This window comes from Amblyomma mixtum, chromosome 1 (assembly GCF_055824585.1).
Source record: "Amblyomma mixtum isolate Tamu chromosome 1, ASM5582458v1, whole genome shotgun sequence".
Taxonomy (NCBI): domain Eukaryota; kingdom Metazoa; phylum Arthropoda; class Arachnida; order Ixodida; family Ixodidae; genus Amblyomma; species Amblyomma mixtum.
The window spans coordinates 23,898,527-23,917,526 of NC_143012.1; the positions used below are offsets into that span (position 1 = coordinate 23,898,527).

A 19,000-nucleotide genomic window follows, 5' to 3' on the forward strand; every position below is an offset into this window, starting at 1 on the left:
CGGCGAACGCGCTGACTGCTACCGCGCAGTCTACGCTTGAGGCGAGGGTTAGCGCACTGGAGGCCTAGATGAACTCCGCATTCTCCGCCTTAGAAATGCAAATCGCAACCACCATCAAGGCGGCTCTAGACAAAATTCCTACCATTATAGCCGCACATATGACAAAACAAACTCTAACTACCAGGCGCTCCGGCCAACTCAAGCGTATAAGGAGCCCCAATATTAAGGCTGGTAGACCAAAAGTCGCACATGAGGAACAGGAGCCCGCCCTCAACCTGCCCAGCGTGACGCAACCTGCTGTCATTGGGGCACCCGGCCCCTTCCTTGTAAGTATAAATTCTAATCATAATCATGGCGGACAGTAATAAACCGCGATGGTACTCACGCAGCAATTCGGCCCCTGTCCAAATTTTACAGTGAAACTGCAGAGGTTTCAAGGCCCATACTAAGCGGGCCGACCTACGGCTTTTCCTAACAACATTCCCCAGTCCTCCTGCTGTAGTGGCCCTCCAAGAGCCGGGGGACGCAGCCACCCTCACAAATTACTCAGTGTATCAGCAGGATGCGCAGAGCTGCCTCTGCGTACATAAAAATTATACGGCCTTCCCGGTGGACCTGGATTACAAGGCGATTTTCTTGTATGCGATGGTGACGATCCTTCCGCTACGCAAACAGGACCCCCCATTACACGTACTCAACGTTTACAGCTCTCCCAAACTTCCAAACGTCACATTTGCAGACTTATTCAGTCGGGCGTTAAAGGTGGCGAACAGGGACCCCCTCATAATCGTTGGGGACTTTAATGCCCCTAGCCCTTTATGGGGATACATACGTGACGAAAAACGAGGACGCAAGCTGGCGGAACTTGCGTCAACGTTGGGCCTTACTCTTCACACGGACCCTGCACAACCCACTCGCATTGGGAACTCCGTGGCACGCGACACGTGCCCAGATCTCACCTTTACCAAAAATATTAGATATGCAGAATGGCACAACACCGAGGAAACCCTGGGTAGCGACCACTGCATTCTTGCGACCACAATCCGCACCAAACCCCTTACAAGACCTCACACTAAAGCAACCCTTCCAGACTGGACCAAATTCAGAGCCAACTACACTAACCCTACCCCTATAGCGGATCAAGGTTACACTACCTGGTCACAACACCTCATCTGCCAACTCAAAGATACCGAACACCACGTTCAGCTCTCAGAGGCGAACCCGGCGGTGGACAACCACCTCCTTCACCTCTGGGAGGCCCGGAGCAGCCTCGTCCGCCGATGGCGCCGGCAGAAGCACAATCGGCAACTCAAAATCCGCATCGCGGAACTCACCCAACAAGCGGCAGAGTATGCGGCCCAACTCGCCGACTCGAACTGGGTAGACCGATGCAACACCGCTGCTCGGCAAATGTCGAGCCGGAGCACGTGGAACCTTTTCCGCGCCCTCATTGATCCGACCCAAACCCGCAACGAAACACAAAAACATCTTCAACGAGCAATTCACACCTTCAACGGAGACACAGCCAAACTGGCTGACGCGCTCCGAGACAAATATCTGTACACAGAGCAGGATTTGCGTGGTCCGGCGTACTCTTATGCAGGTTCTGAGAACGCAGGGCTGGATCGAACGTTCCAGCTTCACGACCTCAAAGCGGCCCTGGCCAAAATGAAACGAGGGACAGCACCGGGCAGGGACAAGGTAACTGTGAAACTTCTCGCTAACCTACCCGAACCGGCCTACGAGCGGCTGCTCGAATACTTCAATGCCATCTGGACGGGAGGTACGCCTCTCCCAGTGGATTGGAAGACGGCTCTCGTCTCATTCATACCCAAACCAGGCAAACCTCTCAACACTGACAACCCCCGGCCCATATCTCTCACTTCTTGTGTGGGGAAGTTGATGGAGACCATGGTCCGTGACAGACTATCCACCTACCTAGAAACGCACAACGCCTTTGCAGACACCATGTACGGGTTCCGCCTACACCGGTCCGCACAAGATGTGCTGCTGCAACTTCATAGAGAGATTCTTGATCCCGTCGAGCACCCTAGCGATGACAAGGTGGTCCTCGCAATGGACTTGCGGGGGTCTTTCGACAATGTTACTCATGATATCATCCTCTCCCACCTGTCCCAAGTGAACTGTGGGTACAACACATTCCAATACATCAAGCAATTCCTCACAGATCGGCAATCATATGTCCGACTCCAAGACTGTGAACATGGCCCGTACCAACTTGGTACGCGAGGGACTCCACAGGGAGCAGTCCTCTCGCCTCTTCTCTTCAATCTGGCCATGATGAAGCTCCCTACCCTGCTGGGTGAGGTCCCAGGTGTGCAGCATGCTCTGTACGCGGACGACATCACCCTCTGGGCAACACACGGTTCGGTTGGAGAAATCGAGGCCAACCTGCAGCAAGCGGCGGCTATTGTGGACGATTATGCACACCGCTGCGGCCTTGAGTGCTCCCCGAGCAAATCGGAATTCGTGCACATACGTCCCAATCCAAGGTGCACAACCAAAATTGCCCTCTCCCTGCTTAGTGGCCCGATACCTGAACACGATGAAATCAGAGTATTGGGACTCTACATACAAAAGAACCGCAAGATTGACACCACGCTGAAGAAACTCCGCAAGGTGGGGGATCAGGTGGGCCGTATGGTCCGCCGGGTATCAAACAAACGAGGAGGGTTGCGATGCAAAGACGCCTTGTGGCTGGCCAATGCATTCGTAACCAGTCGAATCCTGTATTCGGCACCGTACCTCCACCTGCGCAAATGCGATGAGAACGCTTTCGAAGTGATTCTCCGAAAAATCTATAAGAGAACTCTCGACCTCCCAATTGCAACATCCAGCCAACGTCTCCTCGGCCTGGGGATGACGAACACCTTTGGGGAGCTGCGCGAGGCTCATCTCAGCAATCAGTACTTGCGGTTAAGCAAAACACGTGCGGGTAGCCGCCTACTGACCCGCCTCCACATAAATTACAGAACCCAAGAGGAGAAGCGGGTATCCATGCCCGAGGCCTGGCGCTTCGCACTAAAGGTTCGCCCCCTCCCCAATAACATGACAAAAGATGCCCATGATGGCCGCCGCCTCGCGCGAGCAGAGGCCATTTCCGAGCAGTATGGTGCTCGATCAGGGGTATTTTACACGGACGCGGCAGGTCCACACCATGGTGGTTGGTACACGGCTGCCGTTGTACACCAAAACAACCCAGTTCAGGGCCTCACCTTCCGGGCCCCCAACATTACATTCGCGGAGGAAGTTTCTATCGCACTTGCAGCTGCGGATCCAGCGTCCCGAGTCATTATCACCGACTCAAGAGAAGCTTGCCGCAATTTTGAACAGGGCCAAATTCCAGATCGTGCTTTCCAAATTTTACACAGATGTGAGTACCGGGATTTCCCAACCCGGCGCACCATCATCTGGGCCCCAGCACATGCGGGGATAGAGGGAAATAAGGTAGCGGACACTACCGCCCGCGCGCTTGACCACCGGGCATCGCCTCTTTCGCCGCCTGATCCGGCTACTGATTTTAATCCGGCTATTACTTTTCGGGAGATCTCTCTCCTGTATCAAAACGCTCGCGGCCGATACCCACCCCCCTGTAAAGGCCTCAAGAAGGCAGAGGAGCGTTGGCTACTTCGCCTCTACACCAACACGGTACTGTGCCCGGCAGTGCTCGAACATTTCAATTCGGCTTTTTCGGGCGAATGTCCACACTGTGGGGAAGTGTTTGCGGACACGTATCACATGGTGTGGGCATGCCCTGCCAATCCTGCTTTCCCACCCCACCCCCACCCTACCCGAGAGGACTGGGAGGCTGCCCTGCTCGGCTGCTCAACTCTCCAGGACCAACGAGCCCTGGTGGCAAGAGCCCGGGCCGCCGCGGCGGCCACAGGGGTCCCGGACTAGGGATCCCTCCTAGTGATTGTGAGGGCCGGGCCCTTCAGGCACGGTCCAAGCAATACCTCTGTATATAGTATAAATAAATGTTTTACACCACCACCACCACCCAAAAGGCGCGGGTTCGATCCCGGCCGCGGCGGTTGAATTTCTTTGGAGGAGAAATTCTAGAGGCCCGTGTATTGTGCGATGTCAGTGCACGTTAAAGAACCCCAGGTGGTCAAAATTTCCGGAGCCTTAGTCGCTTTGGGACGTTAAACCCCATAAACCAAACCAAGCCTAAACTACTACTGCTTTTATTTGTCTCGCACTTTTTTTTTTCGAAAATTTCAGCTCTGGTTTGGTACTTGCCATTTTAAGCTATTTTCCTCCAATGTTCTAGCGACATTTTTTATTTTTGTTCATGGTTCGTGCATTTTTTTTGTTCTCGCTTTACTCCATCAATACACTTGTCTTTCCTTACTCGTCGACTACAGCTGCTGTGCGAATTTTGTCTTCACTACCCGTAGAACCGAGAGCTTCCAGAAGTCTGACTTTGTCCTCCTCAACGTCTTGATTGCTCGCGCAGGGGACACAAATATCGCATCCCTGCTCGCTTACTTCTGCAGTGCAATCATAATTAAGTTTTACAGGTTTCTCAAAAAATTAGGCGTTGAGAGGTACGTGAAATCCACCTCTGCACATTATTACGCGGCCAGGGCGACACAAATTGAGGTAATAATTGCCCTTGAGATACCTAATTAACTAAAATCATTACGGAACATTTTAGTGACTGCAGAAGTGAGCATGTTTATATTGGAAACTGAAAGGCAGTCCTACTCCTGCACACTTGAATTTCGAAGAATTATCCTATAGCCGGCGTGTGTTCCTAGATAGTGTGGGGACCTTGCTCTGCCCGTCTCCTGTGCTTTGCTTCCCGCGATGCGCGTTCCCTAGTTAGCTACCTTAATTAACAAGGAAGGGCGCTGGCGTCGCAGCGCCACGAGCGCCACGGACGGCATGACTGCGCGCACGGGTGAAGACGGCTCTCTCTTCGGCTGAGAATCTCGGAGCGCGCTGACGTTCTGCTCTTATTCAGCGGGGCGAGGCCGTGGGGGAGAACGTTCTCCCGCAACGTCCCGTCCGGCCGTGGAGTATCTCCTCTGCCCTAGCGTAGGCGAACATTCGCTCACAACTGTGCTGGTGAGTCGGACGATCTCGATTCGTTAGCGTGTTTTGTTGCTAGCTGGCGGTATTGTTGTTATAGCAATAAATGCCTGTTCGTATCAGGCAGTGTGCCGTTTCTTTGTTTCCCTCAGCGCAAGGCCCGCCGTGGTCGGCGTGCGCTCGGTAGCGTACGCGATCACGGGGTAGGGTCCGGCGGCTGTGAATTTTGTCAGCCGCGGTTAAACGGAGAAAATGTATTTATCTCCCCACTGAAAACCCCACAATAGTGAAATCCAGATTTTCAGCTGGATCCATGTAATTGCGCATGCAGGGCTCTGTCGATCGGCGCGAAAGTTTTCCCGGCGCCACGTGCCGTTTCGTCTACCAACGCCACAGAGCGACCGGTGAAGCTACTAACTTTTTCCCTTTCATTTTCGGCTATCAAAATGGAAGAAACTCGAGACCCTGCAGTTGCTTCACTCTAGGGACGAGTATCGCGTCCACTGCCACCGGCTGGCATGCGTAATTACGCAAAATCAGTGGAAAATTTGGGGACGAGTAGAACGGTGGGTATAAAAAATAACATGCAGAAAACCACAGTTATGTTCAGCAGTCTAAGGAGGGAACAGCAACAGTAGTTCACAATGGGTAGCGAAGTGCTGGAAGTGGTAAGGGAATCCCTCTACTTAGGGCAGGTAGTGGCCGCTGATCCGGATCATGAGAGGGAACTAACTAGAAGAATAAGAATGGGGAAGAGCGCAGCTGTGTGTATACAACAGAAACGTTTAGGCTAACGAAGAGGGTTCAGCTTAAGTAAGGACAACGCAGCGAGCTATGCAAAGAAAAATGATAGGTGTAACGTTAAGAGATGGAAGCGGACAGAGTGAGGGAGGGAACAAACGCGCGTTAATGATATCCTAGTCGAAATCAAGAGGAAGAAATGGGCTTGGGCAGGGCATGTAATGCGAAGGCAAGGTAACCGCTGGTCCTTAAGGGTAACGGAGTGGATTCCAAGAGAAGGCAAGCGGGGCAGTGGGCGGCCGGAGGTTAGGTGGGCGGATGAGATTAAGAAGTTTGCGGGAACACGGTGGGCGCAGCTTGCAAAGGACGGGGTTGATTGGAAAGACATGGGAAAGGCTTTTGCCCTGCAGTGGGCGTAGTCAGGCTGATGACGATGATGATCTTCGAACACGATGATGACCTTAGGATTCCACATAATTGAGTAGTGTAGAAATGTGACCGCCTCTATATTTCCAATATAAAAATTCATTCTAGCCGCAGTAGCGAACGTTTATTAATATATTTTAATAGGTGCCTTACGGTAAGAATTATGTCACTTTCTGTCCTTCTTATCGCATAACTTATGTTCAAAGGTGAACTTCACGTACCACTTAGTGCCTAATTTTAAGAAATTGGTAGAGCTTAATTTTCATCGCACTGTATATTGACTCGTTCCAAGGCAATCTGATATGGCCTCGAAAAGAAAAAAAGAAATGACGGGCACTGTCTCTTAAATTACCGTGCAGCCTTTTGTTCCTGGTTTCGCTCTATCCTACTGAGTGTTCACGCAGTGATTCTTTTGCTTCCATTTTTGTCTCCACTGAGCAATGTCGATTTTTCAGACTTCCTTTTTGATTCTTCTGGTAACTAACAATTTCCTTGACACCACTGTCCATTTAGAAAATAGCAAGCTCAAAACCACACTTTACAGGAAGCCTACTGACCGACAGCAATACTTAGATTTCACTAGCCATCATCCAAGACACTGCAAACAAGGTATGTTCGTAGGACAGGCAACGAGACTAAGAAGAATATGTAGCGACGACGACGACTACCTGAAACACCTCCACTCGCTAAAAAACACACTAATCACCAGAAACCATTAACAGACAACCCTTAATAATGCGTTCCAACGAGCAACCACTTTGAAACGAGATGTAGTTCTTAAAAAAGGAACGAAAGCTAACAGTCAACGACCTCCTGCACTTATAACGAAATACTCAAACGCGCTTCCAAACATAAACAATATTCTGCGGAAATACCACACCATTTTAACTGGTAACGACCGTCTCAAGAAAATATTTCCCGACGCACCAAGGGTAACATACAGACGCAACACAAACCTAGGACATTCTGGTGCATGCTAGGCTCGGTAAGAAACCACCACCGACAGTAACTTCATGCTCTCGACCTAGATGCAAGACATGCGAACATTTACAAAGCGGTTAAAAGTACGGCAAGCGATTTCAGTTTCGATATAAAGGCCAGTTTTGACTGCACATAGTACAATATTATCTACATGCTCCAGTGCTGCTTCTTCCAGAAACAATATATCGGAGAAACCAGGCAAACAATGAGTGCCAGATTAAACGGGCACCGGGCTGACACAACACGGAATGAACAGAAGACAGTGTCGACCCATTTTAATCAACGCCATCACAAATTCTATGAACTCAAATTGTTCATTCTTCAGTCAGGCTTCAAATCGACTACGGACAGAAAATACAGAGAAGCATTCCTAATCCACAAATCTAAAACACTGCAACCAACAGGGATTAACATGTCCAGAGGAAACCTGGAATCTCTCAGGTACATTCCAGGGTTAGCATAATTTTAAATTAACAAATGTCTTGCACGCGGTGAGACCATTTCCTAGAACCTCGCATAAGTATATTATCGCTCTTTGCACCCTTCCCACGTCATATCTTCCACCACATTTCCGGCCTTTTCACCCTCTTCCTTTGTTCACCTTTTTTTTCTTATTTTCCCTTAATCCCCTACTATCAGTTCTCGGAAACCATTACATTCCTGCTACCCCCACCCCGCCCCCACCTTTTGGCTTTCTCTGAACTCGAGCCATCCCCCCCCCCCCCCCCCCCCGCCTTGTCCTTCCTTAGAAATGCCCCCCCCCCCCCCCCCCCCTTTCTTTCTCCTTCCAGTGCCAGCCTATTTTGTTTGCCTTGTTCTCATTTCCCTGTGCCACGCTGACTAACCCTCTTATCTGAGTTTTACAGGTCCACCCAGCGCCTCCCCCCCGTCGCAGCCCCTTCAAAGCCTTTGTTCATTACACACCCCCCGGATATAAGTTTTTCCACTATAGCAGCTTAACGAATCAAGATTCACCTCCCTCCCTTTCCTGACACGCATCCCCCCTCTCACACCACTTTCCTTCCCCCACCCGGGGCCTTCCTCCTCGGAGCGAAGGCCCTATTTAATCCCTGCCAATGATGAACGCTTTGCCCAGACGAAGACAAGTCCCCTTGTCGAAACGTTGGCTCAAGCAACCTGAGGTTTTCCCCTCCCTTGTTCATTTTGTGATCGCCAAGGACCATCTACCACACCCTCTCTCTACCATGGACTTCCTTTTCCAGGATTTTTCCCGGGTACTCTGTCTTAAGCCTTGTTGTCCTTCTAGCGTTCTAGACTCGCATCAGCTAAGCTAAAAAACGGTCCGCTCGTTCCTTGAGCCGTCACCCTACCGAGCGCCCAAGCTGACGATTAAAATGAATTCCATTAAGTGCAAAGGCTTCGTTAGGCCCTGTGTGCATACTTAAAGGTTTATGTCTACCACTGCCAAATTCATTTCCTTTTCTATCGTTCATCAGTGTCACCTCGTCGAACTTGACCTTAGCACCTCTGGGGCAGTCCAGATCGCGATCTGCACGTCGCGCGAAGTTGCCCTGAGGTCATTCACACTCTTCACGATTTTCTGTCGAACACCGCCAGCTTCACCTCGAACTATACAATTCAATCCCCGGACAACAATGGCTTGGTTCCTGTTCTGTTTTGCTTCTCCCAGATTCCGTTTAGCCTTTTTGACGATGACCTTCACCGAATGGCTCGGGAACGCGGCCACCGGCACTCGCCCCTTGCCCTTGAGCCTCGCGAAAATTGCTGCCTTACACTTCGCCATGTTCTGGTCTCCCGTGACTGCAGCATTGGCTTCCTTAATTTCTTCTATTCCTAAACTATGGCCGCCGCGGTGGCTCAGTGGTTATGATGCTCGGCTGCTGACCCGAAAGACGCGGGTTCGATCCCGGCCGCGGCGGCTGAATTTCTTTGGAGGAGGAATTCTAGAGGCCCGTGTACTGTGCGATGTCAGTGCACGTTAAAGAACCCCAGGCGGTCGAAATTTCCGGAGCCCTCCACTACGGCGTCTCTCATAGCCTGAGTCGCTTTGGGACGTTAAACCCCATAAACCAAACCAAACCCTAAACTATGCTGCCTCCGCAGCCTTCTGCAACTGCTTGCCTCGTGCCAGCTTCTCCATGTGGCTCCCGCCCTCAGTCTTCTCCTCCGGATCCACCTTCTCCTTTGCCCGACAAGTGGCCGATCTTTCTTCTTGCTTCGCACTCAGGTGTTCACCGTGTTACCTTTGAGTGGTGGCATTGGCAAGTTGGCTTTCTGACGCTATGCACTCTGAACACGAAATGAGTAAAAAGGGAGTGCGCTAGCTGTTACCCTCTAGCGCACTCTCTTTACGGTGCAGAATGTGCTGACCCAGCCCTGGGGTAGATTTCCTTCGCTAAAAATACAGAATACTTACTGTTGACCACAGGAATAAATGACCTCTTCAAAACATGCAGTGATCTAGCAGTTACGAAGCTCTTAAGCGAGGTTTCGATCTCCTTTATTTGGACCTCCGGTGGCCCGTTTAAAAGTATCTAACATCATCAACTTACTACACTTTGCAGTGGGAATAGACCTCCGTTGCCAAGAGTAAGCATTCCGCATATTTAGTGGTCGAAATGTACTCTGGAACTTGGGCAGCATACCCTGTCCCTAAAAGAGAGCGGGCTAGAGGACAGCTTACTCCCGAGTCCCTTTTTACTTCCATCTCCTCGACCCGTAATATCGGCTTGCTGCCATCGGCTTCCGTTCTATATCGGGTGTTTTTTTTAGAAGGTCGAAAATTTTTAAAGAAAGGTAAATTCCTTTAGATTTATTTTAACCCTGGCGCTATACTGAGGGCTATGGAGGACGCCAGGTAAGAGGCAAACTACTTTAATTAGTTCGCTGATTAACTGAATACGTTAATTATCTTTTATAATTTTTATTTTAGGGGATATGCTGTATTAGCAGAATTGGAGATCGTTTTCCAAACAGTCCAGCCAAGAAAAAAAATGTCATGAAAAAATATTTTGCGCGCGTTACGAAGCGAGAAAAAGTCACCCTGGTAGGCAGCTTCACACTGTAACACAGCGTCTGTGAGGGCCTGTGACGTAGTTCGCTCCTCCCTGCGCTTTGTGTCAGTGCGTTTTTGTTCCAACGCGGCATTCCGCGAGGCCGCGGAGCGAAGCGAAACAAGCAGCGATAGCGCAGGCCGCCCGTCCGAGCTTCAGGTGATATCAGCCGTGTGACGCAAAACGCAGGGCAGAGCGAACTACGTCAGAGGCGCTCACCGCCGCTGAGTTACGGTGTGAAGATGCCTACCAGGGTGACTTTTTCGCGCCTCGTAACGTGAGTGAAAATTTTTTAATGAAAATCGTTTTTTCTCCGTTGGACTGTTTGGAGGACGGTCTCCAATTCTGCGAATACAACATACCCCCTAAAATAAAAATTAGAAAAGTTTATTAATATATTTAGTTAATCAGCGAACTAATTAAAGCAGTTTCCCTCTTGCCTGGCGCCCGCAGTAGCCTCCAGTATAGCCCGAGTGCTAAAATAAATCTAAAGCAATTTACCTTTTCTTTTAAATTTTCGACCTTCTAAAAAAAAAAACACCCGGTATACCCTGGCGCTCGTTACGCACATCCGGCATAGGAAATCTGCTTGCGTCTCCATACCTCGGTTTAGGACACTGTCTCCTCTAACTTGCGTGTAAAAATGCTCGCACTCCTGGCATTGAACCTGAACGTACAAATTCCAGTAAAGTTCAGGCTGTACCGTATTTGATTCTTAAAACACTATCCTTTGGTTACCTTCCTCTTACAAGCCACAAGTCTTCCAACTGTTTTTAAAGGCGTTAAGTAAGTACATTCGTTAGATGGTGGACAGTCCTAGGAAAAATCGCAATAGAAAGTGTCCTGCCCGCATTACCTATGGCTCGAAAGGCTTCAAGTAATTTAAAAGAAATAATGAAGCACGAGGAAATTAAAAAAAGTTGCATAGCAGCAAGAAAAAAGAGAAAAGAAAAGGAAAGCTGATTTACTATGGCGCTAGCCGTTAAGGGAGGGCCAGGCTCGGGTGCGTTTACGGCATTCTTGCACTTAAACTTGTAATTTAGTTAATTGCGAGCAACAAGCGTCACTGCAGAACGGAAACTTTCCCGAGTTGGTTTATGAAAAGCGTTGTGACTGGCAACACCAGAAACTGCCGAACGCTAAATGAAAGCCTGTCGTACTGTGTTTTAAACTTAACTAATCAGCCGACAGGCCACCTGGCGAGCACTGCCTCGTTCGCTCACTTCGAATATAAATCGGGCGTTGTAGACGACACTGAACAATACGCAAACAGTTTCAGAAGAACTGTCGTACTTTCAGAGGACGCCACAACCACGTCGTGACGTGAGGGATGTAGGAGAGAAGGAAAAGAGGCAGAGCTCGGTAGAGAGGCGTCAGGGCTCGTTATTTATTTGGGGTTTTTAACGTGCTGTGACGTCGCGCAGCACTCGGTCTTTTTTTGCACCTGTAGCTACCTTTCAAGTGCGGCAGCTGCTGTCGGCATTCGACCCCGTGAACTTGGACTTAGCCGAACGCTGTAACCACTGTGCCATCGCGGGGGGAAATTAACTGAGCACGATGAAAACTTTGAGACCACTGCGGCAACTCGCATTGGAGAAATGCGAAAGAAAACGTCCACATACTATAAAGACGTCCGTGGCTGTTCAGACGTCCATGTACTATATCGACGTCCGTGGCTGTTCTGACGTCCATGCACTATATCGACGTCCGCGGGTGTTCTGACGTCCATGCGCTATACCGACGTCCGCAGGTGTTCTGACTTCCATGCACTATATCGACGTCCGTGGGTGTTCTGACGTCCATGCACTATATCGACGTCCGTGGCTGTTCTGACTCCATCTACCATTTCGACGTCCGTGGCTATTTTGATGTCTAAGTACATTTTTTCGCGTTTAATTCATTCATTAATTACACCTCATCAGCCAAATTTTTCCCACGCAACATTTTAACACACTGTCATCACAATCACGCTTTCACACATTTATCGGCAGAGACCGACGTAATCGTGCGGACAGAATTTGCGGATACGTTTTGCGGACACTTTTTGCTGACTCGACCTAGCCATATAATGCTTTCGCATTAAAAAATAATAGAGGCTGTCACGAGCTACTGAGTGCGAATATCACCGCGTACGTCACCGACGTGTGTGTATCCGCGTTAGATCAGTGAAAAAGTTCGGTTTGTTATCGTGATTGAAAATATTTATTTCTCAAGTGTGGGTGTTCACATGAACGTAGGCAAAACGTTTTGTAGCTGTAGCAGCTCCATGTTCTCGACGGCCATACCGCCTTGCACGACCTACGGGTCTCTTGAGTTCAGAAACATATGCAGCAACGTCCCATGACTCATCTTAAAGGGACCATGAAAAGAATTAAAAGCCGCTTGTAAATGTTAGAAGTGATGCTCAGAAGCATTGACACCAAGTATGAGTCTTCGGAACTCAGCCGGCAATTTATTATGAATTTTTAAAAACCGTGTTTTTCAAAATTCGCGGGCCGCTTGGTGTCTTCGTAGGGAGCAATTCTGAAACCAAAACCGGGAAGATAGACGTCACTAGTCCCATGACGTCGGCAGGCCACCACACGCTGTCATTCGCTAGAGCCGCGGCAGCTTCGACGTCACGGGCACACTTCCGGTAGCGGTGAAAATCGTCTGCTCGAGCTGCCGCGCGACCCCCTGGGGCAAGCGCGAGCGAGGGCATTGCCTTCGCGCATATGGTTTTAATTTACCTCTGCCGCCTCTTTCTGTCGCGAGTTCAGGAGCCACTAGCAGTGCCTTTTTCGACCGCCCAAGATGAATACGCCTTGCTGTGTCGTCGGCTGCAAACCCAGTGACTGGCGAGGTGTTGAACTCAGACATGTTACTCCTAGAGACGTGCGTGAGCGAGCAGCCTGGATGGAGCGCATCGGACTGCCAGCGTCGCACGCACGCCGAAGACTCCGCGTTTGCGGTCGACACTTCGCACCTGACGCTTACTACTATAACCCAGCGCTCGTTCGATAGTCAGGCATGAATGTCAAGCACCTGAAGCTTCGACCGAAGTCGCTGCCGACACTGTTTCTTCCCGCCGGGAAGGTGAGTTTCCAGCTTACAGCGATCGGTATGGACGTTTACACGATATGATCTGCGATGGAAGACAATTTTATCTACGAGAACTTAAAAAAAGGTGCCGCATTTACTTAGGGCACAGGACGAATTCGAAGCGTTAGCTGTCGCGGAGGGCCTTGGCCTGACGGCTACGTACTGCTGCTGTTCACATTCGGCTGCTGCTTCGACATGCAGACTCGGTCCCGACCTTCTTTGACTCTCCCGTCCGTTTTACGACCGTAATACCGTATGTTCCTTGTGTTCTAAGATGGGCGGCGCGATTTTGCGATCCCGCAGCCGGGTGTCCAACATCATTCTAGAGCTAGGCTCAGTATATGCACGGTGTTTCACACCAAGACTTGGCAGCATCGGTGTGACGGCCGAACCAGCGCACAAAAAAATAAAACATTGTGTGAGCCGGGAACAGGTCCGGGTCCATTCTGCCAACTAGCAAAGAAACCCGACGCGCGCCGCAATCCAAGAAAGCGCCGAGACCGGAGAGACGCTGCCGACGCACGCTGCTCCTCGGGAGTGCGACAACCGGAAGTTGTAAACCGAACGTCAGCGAATGACGTTTTCATGGGCGGAGCCCAGTCCCGGAGCTGTTTTCTTTATTTTTTTATGGTGCCACGCGCGTACGAGTTGAGGGGGGAGAGGAGGAGGGTGATTTTTAATCGCCTATAACTTCGTTGTTATTGATGCTAGCTCAAAAATTCTTGCGCTGGAGTGACGAGTGATGGATTGCCTATCTTTACATAATCTCAATAAATTTGTTTCATAGTCCCTTTAAGTTGAATACGTACGCGGCAAAATACATATTTAAATCACAATTGCTCATAATCTTGCGGTGACGAGCGAGACACTTAGGAGTTAATTGGCTGCTCAGAGCAGCATGCTGACTTAATTAACCAATGTAATTATCTTGGAGGGCTGCTCACAACACTCCTATAGTCCTACACAGGTGTTCAAAAAGGTGACCACGGGGAGCGCAGTAAGCACTATGTGACTTCCAAGACTTCCAACTGCATTTAAGCTGCACAAGTTATGTGCATTTCAAGAACGCCGTAAAATGAGTGCACGTTGGGCCTAACGAGGATATACTTGCCCTTGTGTATATAAGTTGAACCTCGTTATAACGAAGTTGATGGGGCCCGACGATTACTTCGTTATAGCCGTAGCTTCGTTATAGCCCGTGTTGACCGAGCTTCTGTGGTGAAGCGGTGAATCGTCATTCCTTCGTTATATCCATTGTTTCGCTCTAGACATTTTCGTTATAACGGGGTTCGACTTACTGTCTTAACTATGCAACCGTCAGGCCACTGGGGCTGTATTTCGCGAAGTGCAAGAACAACCGTGCACTGCTATTGCGGTTCACGTTAAATAACCCCGGACGGCTGAAATTATTGCGAAGCCGTCCATTACAGCGCCCCTCGTAGCCCATAGGTGTTGCTTTCACACGTAAAAAGAATCAATCACTGAATCTACCAAAGCAGTGTAATAACCAACTTTCGCAAGTCGATGCACTGCCCAGCCATAGCGGCCGCTGTTCGCAGCGCGCCTTTCCGTGAAGCGGTTTCGCGCGGCGCACCGCTGTCGGCGGCGAACAGGTTGGTCCGAGAAACTCGTTGGGGGCCGCCGCTCTCCGCACCGACGCTCCCCGCGTTACGTGGCCGTCTTCCCATCTCTCTCTCACCCTCCTGTGTAGACCCGCAACGCTATTCTATTCCCCCCCTCTCTCGGCATCTCGTTCGCTCGCCGCGGCTTGCTCTACTGCGCCGTTGTTTCATTTGTTCTCACGACCGCTTCAGTCAGTCGCCTTCTCTGACTTCCCCCCCGCGCCAGCCATCGCCGTTGAGCTGTGTCGCTCTGTGAACGTATACACGCCTCGCTCGATTGTGGAAGTCGATACGCGGGTTATCGAGTGTACGTCTGCCGACGCCGTTTAGAAAACGCAGCCAATCAAGGGTCCTCTGCAGATTACCGTCGCCCGTAGGATTACACGACGTCCACATCTTCGCCGGAGAGGACGACGACAGTGCTGGTGAATCGCTTTGGCCGCGGCCGCGTCTGCAACCTTCAAGGTGAGTGTCGTGTCGGCATCGTCTATGGTCTCTTCACGTTCGATCGTCTGCCTGCACGACCAAGCATCGCAGAGTATAAATTGTCCAGCGCTATACATGGTTTCAGATTTCCTGCTTGGAAGGAAAGGTTTGCATGCAATTCATGGACCTATAACAAAGTGATGTTACAGATCTAGATTCGCCATAAACAATGCCGTGCACAGTGGAAAGCTGTTCTTTTCGACATGGTCGACCGTTCGCCATATCGCCCTGCAAACCAATTAGTGTCTGGCACTATTTCTATACGGGTACGGTGAAGTTGTTGCAGCGGCCAGCAACGACTGCGCACAGCGAGGTCACTGTCATCGCTACTGTCAGCATGATGCAGCGAGCAGCTGGCCGTACGGGCTTTGCACCTTGGCATGAGCACGATATGCATTCAGTTTGTGTGCAAACAGGCTTGCCGCTTCTGTGGGTGACGATGCGCTTCCATCGTTTTGATTGTGGCGGCTCCCAGAATCGCGGACACGACGCAGAACTTACCAAAAACTTGGCCCATTTCCTAAGACGGCCCGTTGAGAGTAATGTAATTTATTAACAGCTGCAATATCATCGATTCATTAAAGCGTCTGTACAGGGAGCAGTACCTGCCATCCCTCGAAATAAGCCAATTACTACGTTTATTTTAGCAGCGTTTGCTTTTGGACTAGTTGGCTCACGGTAAAGGGATAACACAAAATGGTAGACGGGACGAGCTATTGTCCTGTCTACCTTTTTGTGGTGTCCGGTGTGTTCAGCTCTGAAGTAATTCGTCTAGCGTATGCTCATGCTGACAAGTAGATTATAAGGCTTGTAAAGACGTCAGGCATGCTGCTTACTCAAGAAAACGATGTCTAGAACTAGCGCACTGACGCTCTCCGACCGTGTATACTCGCGAACTATTTAAGCCCGCGCAAAAGGCAACAGCAACAGTCTATGGTTTGAATTGCTGGTGCATGGTCACGTGCTCCATGGATTGATGAAAATAAGGGAAGGGATAAAGGAGGGAGTGAGTGAAGAAAGAGGTGCCGCAGTGGAGGGCTCCGGAATAATTTCAATTTCCTGGGGATCTTTAACGTGCTGTGACATCGCACAGCAGACGGGCGCCTTTTGCGTTTAGCCTCCATCGAAACCCGGCCGCCTTGGATTGATCCCGGTGAACATTCGAACAAAGTCACCAGTAAGAACGACATACTCATGCTCAACTCAGTGCTCACGAAGAAGCTGGCCTAGTAATTTATGTGAAGCACCGCAGTGTAATCTGGGATGATACACAACCCTAAAATAAATTCTCACAGCAAAAAGAAAGGCAGAAAGAAGGGGAACTGAAAGGCCGGGAGGTTAAGCCGGAGAGAGAGAGAGAGAGAGAGAATATGATTATTGAAGGAAAGAGAAGCTGGTACCGTGTTGCTACCCAGCAGTGGCGGAATGGGATGAGGTGAAAGGTGGAGGAGAGAGAGCTGTGATTGAAATGAGTTTGGGTTTTATGGGGTTTAACGTCCCAAAGCGACTCAGGCTATGAGGGACGCCGTAGTGAAGGGCTCCAGAAATTTCGATTACCCGGGGTTCTTCAACGTCCACTGACGTCGCAGAGTACACGGGCCTGCAGAATTTCGCCTCCATCGAAATTCGGTCGCCGCGGCTGGGATCGAACCTGCGTCTTTCGGGTCAGCAGCCGAGTGCCATAACCACTGAGCCACCGCGGCGGCTGTGATTAAAATGAAGTTATCCCAGTGTGAGCTTAGCTCCGCGCTACAACTTTAGCGTTAGCGTGTTCAATCGAGCTAGCTGGTGGACGGGCTTGAAATGCATTTTTCGCAGCCGTTTGTGAAAGACAAGAAACCACATGAGAGAGGTGATGATGAAAACATTTCAATTGGAACTAATATTGGCGGTTGGTCTCCCTATTCCGGGAGTCCATTGGACCTTGCAGCCGCTCTTGCCCTTTTGGTCAGCTCCCGCTGAAGTTTCGGGTCAGAGCTGAACAGCATTTCCTCCCACCGCTCAATCGCTGGTTCGTTTATCATTTCTATTACTGCGTTATTTTGGCAGGCCCATACCATGTGGCATAGTTCCGCCTCTATACCACTGTGTGCGCACTGTGGCTCACAGTCTTCTGGACAGATTGTGTGAAGCCTTTTTTAGCTTGAGTATGTGTTTGTTTGTATTCTTCCCAGTGTTAATTACTATTCCTTGTCTAGTTCTTCATCTGGTCGAGCAGTCATGCCTCGTTTTTTCATAAGCGCTGAGAAAAATTCACTTCGGGTCTGCGCCACACACTTCCAATGGCCAGCGAAACTTTCAGTTCATGCATACGTTGACCTATAATCAGTCAAAGCCATAAAGCCCCGACTATGGCTAATGCAGCCATTTCTAGCAGCATTGAACCCAGGCTGAAGAATTTCGCACTCCAGAGCAACCGAACCTTAGCAAGTTGTATATCAGATAGTGTTCCATGAAAAAAAAAAAAAAAGCGGTCTTGTTTGCAAGCCTGCACGCGTTTGTTGTTGATAATGATATTTGCATCACCGTCAAGAACAACAAAGAGATTATTTAGACTCGTAAGTCTTGTATTCCCACCAGAAGTGAGTTTTTTGGCCCCGCCGCCAATAGCGCATCTTACCTGCTCACCGTTAGGGGGAGGGTCCTTAACCTCCGTAACTTCCGGAGCGCCTACCAGGGCATGGGCCATTCAAATAAATGTTTTTTTTTTCTCTTCTCTCTAGTGCGTCCTGTGCCGTTCGCATGATGCATCATTCCAGGCGTACGCACCGCCATTGATTCTCTTTAGCCGTCCTTTTGTAGGATCACACGCACTCGGTGAGAGATGTTTTGTCGCTTCAATCCAACAGGGTATTCCCTCCGTCAATAGAAATTTGTTTTGGTTTGGTTTATGGGGGTTTAACGTCCCAAAGCGACTCAGGTTATGAGGGACGCCGTAGTGAAGGGCTCCGGAACCACCTGGACTTCTTTAACGTGCACTGACATCGCTCAGTACAAGGGCCTCTAGAATTTCGCCTCCATCGAAATGCGACTGCCGCGGCCGGGATCGAACCCGCGTCTTTCGGGCCAGCAGCCGAGCACCATAACCACTGAGCCATCGCGGCGGCTTGGAGTGAACGGACGGACACGTCCATGTGTTGAGCGCTCGTGGCTTTCGTTCCTGCCTCTTCACTTCGTACTAAACAATAACTTTTTATGCATGGAATACTTCTAGTTCTCATTCTCGCGAAATATTTCTTGTGGTATTTTTATTGCTGTTCTTTAATTGAATCCTCGTAAGGCTTTTTATGCTCTACATTTTGTTCATATTTGTCGCACAACCCGCTCCTCCTAAAGTCCTAAGACTGAGGCCGGCAGTGTCTTGTAAATAAACAAAAAAGCACAGGCAAACATTGTCCGGTAACCGTGGCGAGCCTGAAGCGAAGCATTACGCTTAGCATGAAGCCGAACCTTTCTAAAACATTCCGAAATTTCCTGTCCGGATAATATCCAGGATAAAAAAAAAAAAGCTTTGTCATATCATACCCCCCTATAGCAGACCTGCAACCAGTGCCGGCGCTAACAGAGCAG

General features: G+C 49.9%; 1 protein-coding gene and 1 pseudogene across 1 annotated transcript in view; both read left to right on the top strand.

Annotated features, from left to right (window-relative positions):
• The first annotated feature begins 351 nt into the window (after positions 1-351).
• Positions 352-3,921, top strand: LOC149365754 (uncharacterized; annotated as a pseudogene).
• An 11,092-nt stretch (positions 3,922-15,013) lies between these two features.
• Positions 15,014-19,000, top strand: part of LOC149365755 (uncharacterized) — a 106,947-nt gene continuing 102,960 nt past the window's right edge. Inside the window, exon 1 of the mRNA XM_089545760.1 lies at positions 15,014-15,409. The gene's annotated coding sequence lies outside the window, so the exon portion shown is untranslated. The remainder of the gene's footprint in view (positions 15,410-19,000) is intronic.